This window comes from Hyperolius riggenbachi, chromosome 8, assembly GCF_040937935.1.
Source record: "Hyperolius riggenbachi isolate aHypRig1 chromosome 8, aHypRig1.pri, whole genome shotgun sequence".
Classification (NCBI taxonomy): domain Eukaryota; kingdom Metazoa; phylum Chordata; class Amphibia; order Anura; family Hyperoliidae; genus Hyperolius; species Hyperolius riggenbachi.
The window spans coordinates 69401883-69417682 of NC_090653.1; the positions used below are offsets into that span (position 1 = coordinate 69401883).

The window sequence follows — 15800 nt, forward strand, 5'->3', positions numbered from 1 at the left end:
ATAGCCAGAATGCGGAGCACCGGCCGCGTGGGGCTCCGCACCCTGACTATACCAGCCCGCATGGTCCATGGATTGGGGGGTCTCGGAAGGGGAGGGGCAGCCAAGCTTTCCCCTCCCCCTCCGAGCCCTTGTCCAATCCAAGGACAAGGGGCTCTTCTCCACCTCCGATGGGCGGTGGAGGTGGAGGCCGCGATTTCCTGGGGGGGGGGGTTCATGGTGGAATCTGGGAGTCCCCTTTAAAAAGGGGTCCCCCAGATGCCCACCCCCCTCCCAGGAGAAATGAGTATAGAGGTACTTGTACCCCTTACCCATATCCTTTAAGAGTTAAAAGTAAATAAACACACAGACACTTAGAAAAAGTATTTTAATTGAACAAAAAACATAACCACGAAAAAAGTCCTTTAATATTCTTAATTAACCATTAATACTTACCTGTCCCTTTAAAAGCCAGTTCCCACGCAATATCCTCGGAAATATACTAATCAGTTACAATATAACAAAGTTATTACAATGTAACAACTTTGTTACATTGTAACTACGCCGCACCCGACGCCACTCGCCGCTCAGCCGCCGCACCCGCACGCACCCGACAGAGCTCTGAGCTATATAGCTCAGAGCTCCGTAAGCATCTTTGTATTTGGGCTCCAAGGAGCCCCATTGGTCCTTAGCAGACCAATGGGGTTCCTTTAAATCAGAAGGAACCCCATTGGTCTGCTAAGGACCAATGGGGCTCCTTGGAGCCCAAATACAAAGATGCTTACAGAGCTCTGAGCTATATAGCTCAGAGCTCTGTCGGGTGCGTGCGGGACGCTAAGTCCCCGCCGCCTCCCGCTGTCCACCCCGCCTCTCCCACATGTCACCCACATGTCACCCACATGTGGGTGACATGTGGGTGACAGATGTGGGCGGGGTGGACAGCGGGAGCGGGACAGCGGGAGCCGGCGGGGACTTAGCGTCCCGCACGCACCCGACAGAGCTCTGAGCTATATAGCTCAGAGCTCTGTAAGCATCTTTGTATTTGGGCTCCAAGGAGCCCCATTGGTCCTTAGCAGACCAATGGGGTTCCTTCTGATTTAAAGGAACCCCATTGGTCTGCTAAGGACCAATGGGGCTCCTTGGAGCCCAAATACAAAGATGCTTACGGAGCTCTGAGCTATATAGCTCAGAGCTCTGTCGGGTGCGTGCGGGTGCGGCGGCTGAGCGGCGAGTGGCGTCGGGTGCGGCGTAGTTACAATGTAACAAAGTTGTTACATTGTAATAACTTTGTTATATTGTAACTGATTAGTATATTTCCGAGGATATTGCGTGGGAACTGGCTTTTAAAGGGACAGGTAAGTATTAATGGTTAATTAAGAATATTAAAGGACTTTTTTCGTGGTTATGTTTTTTGTTCAATTAAAATACTTTTTCTAAGTGTCTGTGTGTTTATTTACTTTTAACTCTTAAAGGAAATGGGTAAGGGGTACAAGTACCTCTATACTCATTTCTCCTGGGAGGGGGGGTGGGCATCTGGGGGACCCCTTTTTAAAGGGGACTCCCAGATTCCACCATGAACCCCCCCCCCCCCCAGGAAATCGCGGCCTCCACCTCCACCGCCCATCGGAGGTGGAGAAGAGCCCCTTGTCCTTGGATTGGACAAGGGCTCGGAGGGGGAGGGGAAAGCTTGGCTGCCCCTCCCCTTCCGAGACCCCCCAATCCATGGACCATGCGGGCTGGTATAGTCAGGGTGCGGAGCCCCACGCGGCCGGTGCTCCGCATTCTGGCTATCCCAGCCTGCATGGGGGACAAGGGGTTAAAGAGGTCTGGGAGGGGGGACCCCACGTCGGTTTTTTTTTATATTTCCCACACTCAGAACGAAGTAAGTAAAACTCTTCCCACTTGGGGGAATCTATGAAAATAATACACTATTGTTACCTGTGCAAAAAAACCTGACATTTTCCGAATTTAAAAGACATTTTCGCCCTTGAAACTTAAAAATCGATTTTCTCAAAAACTATAAGGTCTTTTTGAAAAAAAAATTTTTCCTCTTATTCCCACTGATCCCCCTAATATACCCTGGGAATTTGGTGTTCCTAAACTTTAAGCAGGCTTTGCTATTAACCGTTAAAGTCGTCGGGTTTTTAAAGGGATACTGTAGGGGGGTCGGGGGAAAATGAGCTGAACTTACCCGGGGCTTCTAATGGTCCCCCGCAGACGTCCTGTGCCCGCGCAGCCGCTCACTGATGCTCCTGCCCCGCCTCCGGTTCACTTCTGGAATTTCTGACTTTAAAGTCAGAAAACCACTGCGCCTGCGTTGCCGTGTCCTCGATTCCGCTGATGTCATCAAGAGCGCACAGCCCAGGCCCAGTATGGTCTGTGTCTGCGCAGTACACTCCTGGTGACATCAGCGGGAGCGAGGACACGGCAACGCAGGCGCAGTGGTTTTCTGACTTTAAAGTCAGAAATTCCAGAAGTGAACCGGAGGCGGGGCCGGAGCATTGGGGAGTGGCTGCGCCAACACAGGATGTCTGCGGGGGACCATTAGAAGCCCTGGGTAAGTTCAGCTCATTTTCCCCCGACCCCCCTACAGTATCCCTTTAAATGTTTACATTTTTCCTTTGAAACTTTAACATCGATTTTCTCAAAAACTATAAGGTCTTTTTGAAAAAAAAAAATTTCCTCTTGTTCCTCCTGATCTCCTTAATATATTCTCCAAATTTGAGGCTCTTAGCACTTAAGGGGGCTTTACTGTTAACCCTTAAAGTCGGCGGCTTTTTTATATTATACGGAGCGTTACGGTTTAACGCGAAATTACGGTAGCGTTTAATGCGAAATTACGGCATGAACCCACTGCAATGCGAAAATTACGCGAAAATTACGCTTACGCGAAATTTCGCGAAATCCTTCTTCATTACGATTATGTACTTACGGCCATGATCGTAATTACACTAATCGTAATTAGGTCATTACGCTCATCTCTAGGAGCATAGCTTTTTTAGAAAGGGGGCTTTTAGGTACCTCCAAGCCTATTACAAAATTCTAGTATTTCTCGTTCACCATGAACTGAATACTCAGTAAGATATGAATTGTGAATGATGCTCGGTCATTGAATTCACAAATTTCCTCTTTACATGGACACTATACGGCAAACTCTAACCGTGTTTCCCCGAAAATAAGACGCTGGCCTCAATTCACTAAGATCATGCTGGAGATAATAAGGCAAGAGAAAACTTGCCACCACACTGTCTTATATTAATTTACCCTTCAAAAATGTGCTAGGGCTTATTTTTGGGGAGGACTTATATTTTATGGGGGTAGCCATCACCTTTAGTGTATATAGCCAGATTCCCCTCTGCTCCCTGCTAAATAAACCCTTGTGGCTGTCAGACATGCAGATCCCCCTAAAAGCAGCAGACCTGCTCACCCCCGCCTGCCCGCTTTACTGCTTCTACTCTTCCTGGTCCTGGCCCCCTCCTGCAGAAAGTCCAGATCGATCCCCCTAAAAGAGACCCTAAGCGGCAGACATGCCCCCCTTAGAGCTTCTTTTAGGGGGATGCAGTCTGCCAGCCACTAGGTCTTATTTTAGGGGTAGGGCTTATATTTCGAGCATACTCGAAATATACTGTATACTAGATCTTATTTTCAGGGGATGTCTTCAATTCGGGGAAACACGGTAGCAAAATCCAGCCTAGCTATTTCTATAAAAAAAAACGGTTTTGAAAATGGCCATTGTGGCATAAGGTTTAATTAGAAAATCTTATTTATGAAGCAGTGTAATGAAACAAAATGTTTCTAATGGAAGAGGTCTGTTATGCCTCCTGTGAAATTAACTGACTCCCAGTGGGTTTTATTTATCAAAGTACCTTTTACAAATGCCAAAGTCTATGAAGTTCATCCTATTGTAATTCTGTTTTAATATATTTTATCCAAAGAAACACAAATCAAAACCTTGTTGCTAGCTATCGGTTTATCCTAACATTGATCAGACTAGAGCAAGAGGGATGGTTACCAAGGAGATGTGAAAAGAGGAAAGTCTAGTTTGTAGGGGACGCTGTTTCCTCTAGAATTGTTCCTAAAGAATTCCACTGATGTGTGGTCCTAAAAGTGGAGCTAAACCCAGAACTTTCTTTCCGCTTTAAAAGATTAGCCACAGCATGATAACGTTTATGGGAAAAAAGGTTTTCATTACAATTTATAGAGATCCTAAAAAAAATCCCTGTCTGGTTTTCACTTTTGTAGGGAGCAGTGAAAGGGTTAAGCCTCAGTCTCAGCCTTTCTCAAACTTTTTACCCTGGAGGAATCCTGCAAATAGCTTTTGGATCTCAAGGAACCCCTGGCATGGTCTTTAAAAGTTGGGGTGGCTGTTTATGTCACTACCCCTATTACAGTGACCTTCATTACAATGGCCTCAATTCACTAAACTTATCTCCTGTCTTTAATAACTCTTCTAGAGTTGTTACCATGGTGATAAGGCATGTAGTATTCAGGAAACATTTTACCTCAGGCAAGCCTAAAGTTAACTCTTCTGTCTTTAAATTAACTCTCCAATCCTTAAAATAACTCCAGAGTTAAAGACAGGCTGTTAATTAGCTGCATGTGAAAATAACTACAGAGGAGGTAAATTAACTACAGAGGAGGTAAATTAACTACAGGAGAGGTAACTTAAGGAATGAAGAGGTAAGATAACTCTCTCACGTGTGGAGGTAAGTTTTCTCTTGCCTTATTATCTCTAGCATGATCTTAGTGAATTGAGGCCTATGTCTCCTTATTCTAGTGCTTTTTATTAATGTGCTCTTTATTATTCTGACCCCAAATTAAGTGCTTCTTTTTACAGTACCCCTATTATAGTGTGCTCTATTATAGCACTGATAATGCTTGGAGTGGTTGTGGCATAGTAACTAGATAAGATGTTTATGGCAAGAGGAGTGGACATGGTCACACGGATGGCAGTACAATGTGGAGACATAGGCCCATGCGCAATAAACTTGTTCTTTTAGGTGATATTTTCACAACTTACCTATAAAACACCCTTTAAACCACCAGCAAGCAAGAACATGCTCAAAATACTCTTGACAGTACTTTTTCACTTACAGTGGGGTGCGAAAATTTGGGCAACCTTGTTAATCATCATGATTTTCCTGTATAAATTGTTGGTTGTTACGATTAAAAAATGTCAGCTAAATATATCGTATAGGAGGCGCACACAGTGATATTTGAGAAGTGAAATGAAGTTTATTGGATTTACAGTAAGTGTGCAATAATTGTTTAAACAAAATTAGGCAGGTGCATAAATTTGGGCACCAGAAAAAAGAAATGAGATCAATATTTAGTAGATCCTCCTTTTGCAGAAATTACAGCCTCATAGGAGTTCACGAGCAGCAGATTTACTCAGTGAATATAATTGTTTTGAGCTGTGGCCACGCCTGTCTGCGCTTGCTGCGCCATCCCCCCGCCCCCGGCTCCACAGTGGATGATGCGTTTGCCTCTCTCCCGCCTCCCTATCCGGGGGTTGAGCCGGGGTGGGTGGGCACTATGTGCACTGATTGGTGGGCAGCCGCATTTAAAGGTACGCATGCTGATGACTGATTGTTCATTGCCACGCCCCCTTCGAAAAAGCCGGAAGTAAGGCAAAACATGTCAGGACAACGTGTCTCACTTCCTGCCTTCCCTGACACCCGCTGACCGCTGCAGCCACATCCTATCTTGCCGCAGCCTGATGGCTGAGATCTTCAAGCCTCTGTGAGGACAACACGGATTCTCTCTGGACTGTAGTTCATGGGCTCTAGTGTTACAATGGGACATTGGCAATAAACTGTGCGGAGCCAAGTCATCTTCTACACTTGGATCGGAGTTTACAAGACACCATTATCCTGGTACTGTATGCACTCACATGTTGAAAGCTTCTGCTATGCTTTGAACATACCTCTTTTAGAGAACTGCTTATGCTACATGCAGTGTCTGTCACTCCCGATTTTCTACAACAGGAAATGCACATTTGAGTCCCTTGGATTAATCTGTGTCAAGAGGACTGCTTTGCCTGCTTAGCTGCCTTGCTATGCCTGGAACTTGCTTCCTGCTATTGCTTGCTTTGCTGGATGGTTCTGCATATATCATCAAATGCTTGTTGGTTTGATGGAACTGTCCTATATGTTTAACCTCTTCGTTTGGTTGACACTGAAGAACTTTGCAATCATCGTTGCATATCAGAGAATTTCCCAATATTTGAGGAACTGTTTCCTGCAGTGACCTTATTATATATATGTTGTCCATTGATCTTTAAGGGCTACCCCTCCAGCAAATTTTGGCAGGCTTGGTGTGAGTGAGGGTGTGTATGTGCGGTGTGTTGGCGGTGTGGTCTGTGAATTGTTGGGCCCTTTTATGCATTTATGTGCTTGTCTTTTTTTCTACTTGAATGAAACAATAAAGTTTTTTTGATATTTTATGAATTACTTTTTCAGTTATTTTGTTGCTTGGGGTATATGCCTTGCTTTGAGGCATCCTATTTGCTTCTGTACATCCTCTAAAATCTTCCTGTAGGTTTCAATGAGAGTCTGGATTCTGGTTGAAGATATTTTGGACCATTCCTCTTTACAAAACATCTGTAGTTCATTCAGGTTTGATGGCTTCCGAGCATGGACAGCTCTCTTTAACTCACACCACAGATTTTCAATTATAATCAGGTCTGGGGACTGAGATTGTCATTCCAGAATGTTGTACTTGTTCCTCTGCATGAATGCCTTAGTGGATTTTGAGCAGTGTTCAGGGTTGTTGTCTTGTTGAAAGATCCCGCCCCGGCACAGCTTCAGCGTTGTCACTGATTCCTGGACATTGGTCTCCAGAATCTGCTGATACTGAGTGGAATCCATGCATCCCTCAACTTTGACAAGATTCCCAGTCCCTGTACTGGCCACACAGCCCCACAGCATGATGGAACAACCACCATATTTTACTGTAGGTAGCAGGTGATTTTCTTGGAATGCTGTGTTGTTTTTCCTCCATGCATGACAACCCTTGTTATGCCCAGATAACTCAATTTTAGTTTCATCAGTCCACAGCACCTTATTCCAAAGTGAAGCTGACTTGTCCAAATGTGCTTTCGCATACCTTAAGTGGCTCTGTTTGTGCTGTGGGCAGAGAAAAGTCTTCCTTTGCATCACTCTCACATACAGCATCTCCTTGTGTAAAGTGCACCGAATGATTGAACGATGCACAGTGACTCCATCTGCAGCAAGATAATGTTGTAGGTCTTTGGTGCTGGTCTGTGGGTTGACTCTGACTGTTCTCACCATTTGTCGCTTCTGTCTATACGAGATTTTTCTTAGTCTGAAACATCGAGCTTTAACTTAACTTTAACTGAGCCCGTGGTTTTCCATTTCCTCAATATGTTCCTAACTTTGGAAACAGACAGCTGAAATCTCTGAGGGCTGGAACCCACTAGAGCGATTTTTTTTTTGAGCGTTTGGGGAGCGCTTTGAATCGCTAGCGCTTTCCCTAAACTCTCTGCCAATGTAAATAAATGTAACAAATTCCACAGTAGCGATTGCGATTAGTAAATTCGCAATCGCAGGACATGCAGCATTTTGAAAGTGTTTGCGCTTCAATGTAATGTACTGAAGCTCTGGCAAATCGCTCATGAATACAAATAGAGATTTGAGTGCGATTGCAAACTGTAAATAAAATTATGATACATTGAAAGGACCAATCAGAATTAAAATCGCTAATCGCAAATCGCTACACAATCGCTGGCAAAAAGCTCACACTTTTTAAAATCTATCCCAAAAGCACCGGAAAACGCTCATGAAATCGCTTCCAAATCACTTATTAAAAATGCTAGCGATTGTACTAGCGATTTGCGATTTATAGTGGGTTCCAGGCCTCAGACAGCTTTCAGTGTCCTTCACCTAAACCATGATGGTGAACAATCTTTGTCTTCAGGTCATTTGAAAGTTGTTTTGAGAGCCCCCTATGTTGCTACTCTTCGGAGAAAATTAAAATAGTAGGGAAACTTACAAATTACCCCCTTAAATACGCTTTCTCATAATTGGATTCACCTGTGTATGTAGGTCAGGGGTCACTGAGCTTACCAAGCCAATTTGAGTTACAACAATTAGTTCTAAAGGTTTTTGGAATCAATAAAATGACAACAGTGCCCAAATTTATACACCTGCCTAATTTTATTTAAACAATTATTGTGCACTTTCTGTAAATTCAATAAACTTTATTTCACTTCTCAAATATCACTGTGTGTCTCCTATACATGGGCATCCGCACATATGGCAAAATCGGGCATCTGCCCGACCCTGGCTGCCCGCTGCCCCCCCTGGCCGCGTGCCCATGCAGCCAGCAGGAGGGGAGCAGCGCAGAGAAGAGGGAGAGCTCTGGGCACTGTAGGGAAGGGCGGATGTCTCCCCCCCCCCCTTCCCTCACCTTAGGGGGCTCTCCCTCCCTCGCTGACCCCTCCGGAACGAAGTGTGCAGCGGCTGGCAGCGGGCGGAACTTACCTCGTCTCGCTCCTGCGCCGGAAGTTCTGGTGCCGCACTCTGGTCTGCTCCAGACCAGACTAGCGGCTAATCCATCCGGCGCCTGCGACGAGACGAGGTAAATTCCGCCCACTGCCAGCCGCTGCACACTTAATTCCGGAGGGGAGAGCGAGGGAGGGAGAGCCCCCTAAGGTGAGGGAAGGGGGGGGGAGACGTCCGCCCTTCCCCACTGTGCCCATAGCTCTCCCTCTTCTCTGCGCTGCTACCCTCCTGCTGGGGCACACCTGGCTACTTATTCTGGGGACATATACCCCTGCCTACATATACTGGGCACATATACCCCTGCCTACATATACTGGGCACATATACCCCTGGCTACATATACTGGGCACATATACCCCCTGACTACATATACTGGGCACATATACCCCTGACTACATATACTGGGCACATATACCCCTGACTACATATACTGGGCACATATACCCCTGGCTATATATACTGGGCACATATACCCCTGACTACATATACTGGGCACATATACCCCTGACTACATATACTGGGCACATATACCCCTGACTACATATACAGGGGACATATACCCCTGACTACATATACTGGGCACATATACCCCTGGCTATATATACTGGGACATATACACCTGCCTACATATACTGGGACATATACACCTGCCTACATTATATACTGGGACATATACACCTGCATACTGGGACATACACACCTGCCTACATATACTGGGGACATATACACCTGCCTACATATACTGGGGACATATACACCTGCCTACATATACTGGGACATATACACCTGCCTACATATACTGGGACATATACCCCTGGCTACATATACTGGGACAAATACCCCTGGCTACATATACTGGGACATACACCCCTGGCTACATATACTGGGACATATACCCCTGGCTATATATACTGGGGACATATACCCCCTGGCTACATATACTGGGGACATATACCCCCTGGCTACATATACTAGGGACATATACCCCTCGCTACATATACTGGGACATATACCCCTGGCTATATATATTGGGACATATACACCTGCCTACATATACTGGGACATATACACCTGCCTACATATACTGGGACATATATACCTGCCTACATATACTGGGACATATATACACCTGCCTACATATACTGGGACATATACACCTGCCTACATATACTGGGCACATATCCCCCTGACTACATATACTGGGCACATATACCTATGGCTACATATACTGGGTACGTATACCCCTGACTATATATACTGGGCACATATACCCTTGACTACATATACTGGGCACATATACCCTTGACTACATATACTGGGCACATATACCCCTGACTACATATACTGGTATCATTTATACTTCTGGCTACATATACTGGGGACATATACCCCTGCCTACATATACTGGGGACATATACCCCTGACTACATATACTGGTATCATTTATACCTCTGGCTACATATACTGGGCACATATACCCCTGACTACATATGCTGGTATCCTTTATATCTCTGGCTACATATACTGGGGGCATATACCCCTGCCTACATATACTGGGGACATATACCCCTGGCTACATATACTGGGGACATATACCCCTGACTACATATATTGGGCACATATACCCCTGGCTACATATACTGGACACATATACCCCTGACTACATATACTGGGCACATATACCCCTGACTACATATACTGGGCACATATACCCCTGACTACATATACTGGGCACATATACCCCTGTCTACATATACTGGGCACATATACCTCTGGCTACATATACTGGGCACATATACCCCTGACTACATATACTGGGCACATATACCCCTGGCTACCTGTTCTGGGGACATCTCTACCCCTGGCTACCAGTTCTGGGGACATCTATACCGCTGGCCACCTATTCTGGGGACACCTATAGACCTGGGGCTACCTATTTTTGGGGAACCACTGCTGTCAGATTGAGTGTATTTTGGGGAACTGCTTCCAGGTGAGAGGTGTCTACCATATTAAGGGGGCATTCTGCCTATTTATGTGAAATGCTGTCTATTTATGTGCCTCATGACTGCTGAATTTGTCTTGTTGGGGGCCTCATGGTTACTGACTTTGTCTTGTTGGGGGGCCTCATGATTTGTTGGGGGCCTCAAGATTGCTGAGTTTATCTTGTTGGGGGCCTCATGATTGCTGAGTTGGTCATGTTGGGGGCCTCATGATTGCTGAATTTGTCTTGATGGGGGGGCCTCATGATTGCTGAATTTGTCTTGTTGGGGGTCACATGATTGCTAACTGCGAGACTGGAAAAAGCTGAATCATCATCATATGAAACAATAGCATTAAACCTACTTTTTCCGCTTTTTAAAACAAAAAATGAAACTGGGAGGTTCTAAAAAAAGAATGCATTTTTCAGGAGTACGATGGATGAAATTGTTTATCTTCACAGTTTATTCTCAACTTAGATTTTCCATAATGTTCATGTATGAGTTAAAACGTTTGTATTTAGTTTAAATTGCTGTTGGCACTTTGTGATAGTAAAGTGACTTTGCAGTTTGGACACTCGACCTCCAAAAGGTTCGCCACCACTGTCCTAATCTAATGTCCCACCATTGCTTAGTTCATGTAAACTTGTCTCCACCCACGACCACACCCACATTCTGGTTCGTGACCACACCCATTTTTTGGCGCACTACGCGCGCCACACAACACCACCCTACATTGTCGGCGCCTTTTTTTCTCCCCCCCCCCCGGAAAATGTTCTGTGGACGCTCATGTTCCTATATGATATATTTAACTGACATTTTTTATGGTAACAACCAACGATTTATGAAGGAAAATCATGACGATTAACAAGGTTGCCCAAACTTTTGCATCCCACTGGAAAAGTTTCATGAAAAAAATAATTGCACCTAGGTTTAGAGGACAAAAACCAGGGAAAAAAATGTATACTAAGCCTGGTGCATCTATGGTGAAGGGCCATCTTGTGGATTATGTCCCCCTTGTACCTCCTGTGTCTCCCTGTGTCATTCTCTGTCCTCCTGTGTCCCCCATGTGTCCGCCTCTTCCTTCCTTGTGTACTCCTACTACGCCTCTTTGTGCCCCCCTTGTTCTCTTCTCTATGAACCTTTGTGTCCTCCGTTTTTCCCCCTTTGTCTTCCTCTGCATGGGCACAGTACAGGGAGTCCCCAACATTGCGGCGGGTTGGAGGTTCGTATTGGCAGGCATTCACAAGTCAGAAACTCCCTGCATTTGGACTATGCGACGCAGTGACTTTTTCCCTCGACTTTTGTGGAAGAAAAAGTGAGTCTTATAGTCCAAAAAATACAGTAAATAAAGGCCATGGAGTAGAGTAGTGAGAGAATTGTACACCAGAAAGTTTATGGATCTAAAAAAACTTGGTGGTGCAATAATCCTTCTACAAGCGTAATGTTAGGTACACACGCTATATGGCATTAAGGACCATCTTGGGTGAGAATCTAGCATGTGTATGGGAGTACCCGGCAGGACAATGATCGCCGACCAACCTCTGAGCATTGTTCTCCTCCTCACTACACCCTTTGGAAGCAATTTCGTCAGGTGCCGAAAGTCGACCTTCCTCCTCCCTCCCCGTCTAGACTTAGCAATTCAAGTTCGGCTGGCACACCAATATCAATAATCAAGCAGTTTTATTGTATGCACAACATGACAATTGTTTCGGGGCCACGGAGAGTCCCCTTCATCAGATAAAGTGCAGACATACACATTGGCCGTCTAGACTTGAGATGCATCTCTACAGCACTTGACCTTGAACTGTCACACAAGGCCCTAATCCCTGATGGTGACTTTAATTGTGCTTAAAACGTTTTTATTAATTTACAACACCTGTTCATATACCAACATATTGAAGCTATTTGAATATTTCATCAGTGAGTAGAGGCTGAACTTTCCTGTTGTGGCACCTGGAAGTTCTTTCCAGGCATCACAGCTAAATTCTGAAACACTTGTCAGGAGGCCAGTATTGAAAAATATTCTCCATTTTATGGGCATACAGTGGAGGGAATATTCTCCATTTTTATGGGCATACAGTGGAGGGAAGTATCTGTAAGCAGTAGTGATGTAGTTGGTTGGCAACAAGTCTAGTAGCAGCTTTCTGTACAACCTGTAGGTGGTGCAGCTTCTTATGTGGAAGTCCTGTGTTGACGGCATAACAGCAGCCCAGCTATGATATAGTGAAGGCATGAACTACGGTTACCAGATAATTGGATTGGAAATTTGATTAGATTAACTGTAAAGGTGACATTGACAGTCAGGCCTAAAAAATCTCCCACAATTGGATTTTTAAATACAGATAGAAAAGTCAGTGGTTGATGCCAAGGTCATTGAAGAGTTCCTGGATTTAAGAAAAAAAACTGTCAAAGTGCTCTTAAAGTTTCTTAATCTGCAGAGGCCCTAACCAATCATTGCAGCAAGCTGGAAGAAGACAGTAGATTTAATTTACAGCAGAACTCTTAAGTACTTTTCATTTGGCTGATGCATTGTGGTGCAGCTATACTGCAGACTGCAATACATTATTTTTATGTGACGGTGAAATGTGGACTTTTCAGAGTTTTCTGAAGAAGCAGATGTGGTAGTGAGAGAACTGGCATGGCTTTAAAGAGAACCCGAGGTGGTTTTGAAGAATATTATCTGCATACAGAGGCTGGATCTGCCTATACAGCCCAGCCTCTGTTGCTATCCCAAACCCCCCTAAGGTCCCCCTGCACTCTGCAATCCCTCATAAATCACAGCCACGCTGCTGACAAACAGCTTGTCAGAGCTGGCTGTGTTTATCTCTATAGTGTCAGTCTGCTGCTCTCCCCGCCTCCTGCAGAACTCCAGTCCCCGCCTGCATCCCTTCCCTCCCTGCTGATTGGAGGGAAGGGACAGGGGCAGGGACCGAAGCTATGCAGGAGGCGGGGGAGCAGCTGAGACTGACACTACAGATGTAAACACAGCCTCACAACATGGCTGTGATTTATGAGGGATTGCAGAGTGCAGGGGGACCTTAGTGGGGTTTGGGATAGCAACAGAGGCTGGGCTGTATAGGCAGATCCAGCCTCTGTATGCAGATAATATTCTTTAAACACACCTCGGGTTCTCTTTAAGTGACTCCAGCAGATAAAACCGTTCCTTCTGCCTTATTCTGCAGCTCTCTGTCTCATCCTTGGCATGTACGTGTTCTGCTCTTGTAGTAATCACGGATTGAGTTTGCTCATCAGCCAGTTACAGATTAGCAGCACCGTGCACCAGGTTGTGGGAATTTACTCCAGCTAATGGAAGCCTGAAGTCTTTCGGTGGAGGGGGGAAGAAGAAGATGAGACTAGAGAATTAGGAGGTGGGGGGGATACAATGCGGATGGCGAGAATAGGATGAAGATACGAGCACCTGTGATATCAGCTAGACTGCAGCTAGCGATATATGGCTAGAAATAAAAACTAGCTGGAGATAAAGGATCCAATTAGTGAGAGAGAAGCTGTTTTTCCCTCCGACAGAAAAGGCATAAACTGAACGCAGGCAGCAGCTGGGGTGAAGCCAGGGTGCCTTCTCTAATGCTTTCCTTCACCTTCACTATCTCTAGTTAAAAATCTTGTCGTAGCAAGTAAATAAATGTGAGGCCTCATAGCAAATTCATTATAGAATCTCAGTCTTCCTTACCTTGTAAAAAAAACAAACAAAAATAAAAACGCAATCCAGTATGCCCACACATTCCTTTCAGAAACAATGATGATCATACCCATAAGCTATTAATGTTTTAAAAAGCCTGACATAACCTCCCAGGAGACCCTCTTGTCTCTAGCTTAGTCACCTCCTTTCACTCACGCATCCAAAACTTCTCCTGAGCATCACCTCTCCTTTGGAAGTCTCTCCTACAGCCTCTCCATCATGCTTTGAGCCTGAAAACCTTCAAACGTTCTCTCAAAACACGCCTTTTCAAACTAGCCCAAAATTTGCTGTAGGTCGCAATGGAGGCGCACTGCCTCATTCGCTAACTCCTGTGTCTTCTTCCCTTGTGTCTCCACCCCACTACCATTCTAGATTGTAAGCTCACAAGGGCAGAGATCTCCTACGAGTGTTTCTTACTTTGCTGTAATTTATCATATGAACATGTACCAATATTGGTGATGTCTCAATCCACACATCAGCTATAAATGTGTCTATACTTGTATTGCTGGATGTCCTGATCTCAGCTCTTCTTGTTCAGTAAGCCAGCACCTATTCAGTAGGAGACCTTGGGCAAGTCTCCCTAACACTGCTACTGCCTATAGAGCATGCCTTAGTGGCTGCAGCTCTGGCACTTTGAGTCCGCCAGGAGGAAAGTGCGATATAAATGATCTGTGTCTTGTCTATCTCAGACTATAGAGTATTTTGAACTTCTCATGCATTTGTGTTCCCCAATATTTGTTTTGCACTATGTACAGTGCTACAGAATTAAAATTAATAATAGTAGAAACAGATGAATTGTGGATAATGTATATACAGTGCTTCTTGGATAAACCATTATGCAGCAAGACTTCACTGGGTCTTTTGTACTACTGGACCACGTAGCATTTGCATAATCTGCTCTCACCTATGCATCATGCGCAGTCCCATGCATAGGGAAGCTGGGTATAGAGGTAGGGGCAGAACTACAAATCGCCGAGCAATACTTTGATGGGGCCCCACAATGTTCACACCATTTCGCTTGTCTACCCCTAGTGACCTGCACAGCCTTGGGGCCCATCTCACAAGGGTCATAAAACAAGTGTGGACATCATAATCTGCACACCCATAACAAGCGTAGCCACAAAAAAATCTGATCTGAAGAATGGACCTCTTTACTGTTGGGAGTGAAGTTGTAGTTGGGGACCCCTTACAGCTCTGAGCCCCCTTGCGGTTGCAGGGGCTGCTCCCCTTTAGTTACGCCCCTGTATAAGCGCAAGGCAATAATGCAATCTGTAAAGACTGGACAAAAGATGACCCATTGCCCATAGAAACCAGTGAGCTTCTTGTAAAAAAAAATGATTGTTTATATTTTTGGGTGCTGACAACGCTACACTTTGCTTAAGTTTACATTATTTAACTGAAATGTGGTGTTCTGGACGTATCCTGTCTTCTGCCAGCTATGACTGCTGTAATAACTCCTCCTCGTTTTCCCTTTTACTTGTATGTATAACAAAGTATGTGCAGTACGCTACAAACTGAAAAAATGAAGAATTTACTTAGCTCATACATTTCATGAATTGGAAAAGTAAGTATGCAAACCATTTGAATAATGCCTTTTTCAGTGGATTTTGCTAAAATACTTAC

The 15800-nt window shown here is 44.9% G+C and overlaps 1 protein-coding gene across 12 annotated transcripts in view; it reads left to right on the forward strand.

The window, feature by feature from the left end:
- The window catches only part of TMEM91 (transmembrane protein 91), a 510612-nt gene that overhangs the window by 243536 nt on the left and 251276 nt on the right, over positions 1 to 15800 (forward strand). The window contains exon 1 of one of the 12 annotated variants that reach the window (XM_068250625.1): positions 15672 to 15741. The exons of the other annotated variants lie outside the window; for them this stretch is intronic. The gene's annotated coding sequence lies outside the window, so the exon portion shown is untranslated. Of the gene's footprint in view, positions 1 to 15671; positions 15742 to 15800 lie in introns of those variants that run through there. 12 annotated transcript variants of the gene reach the window in all.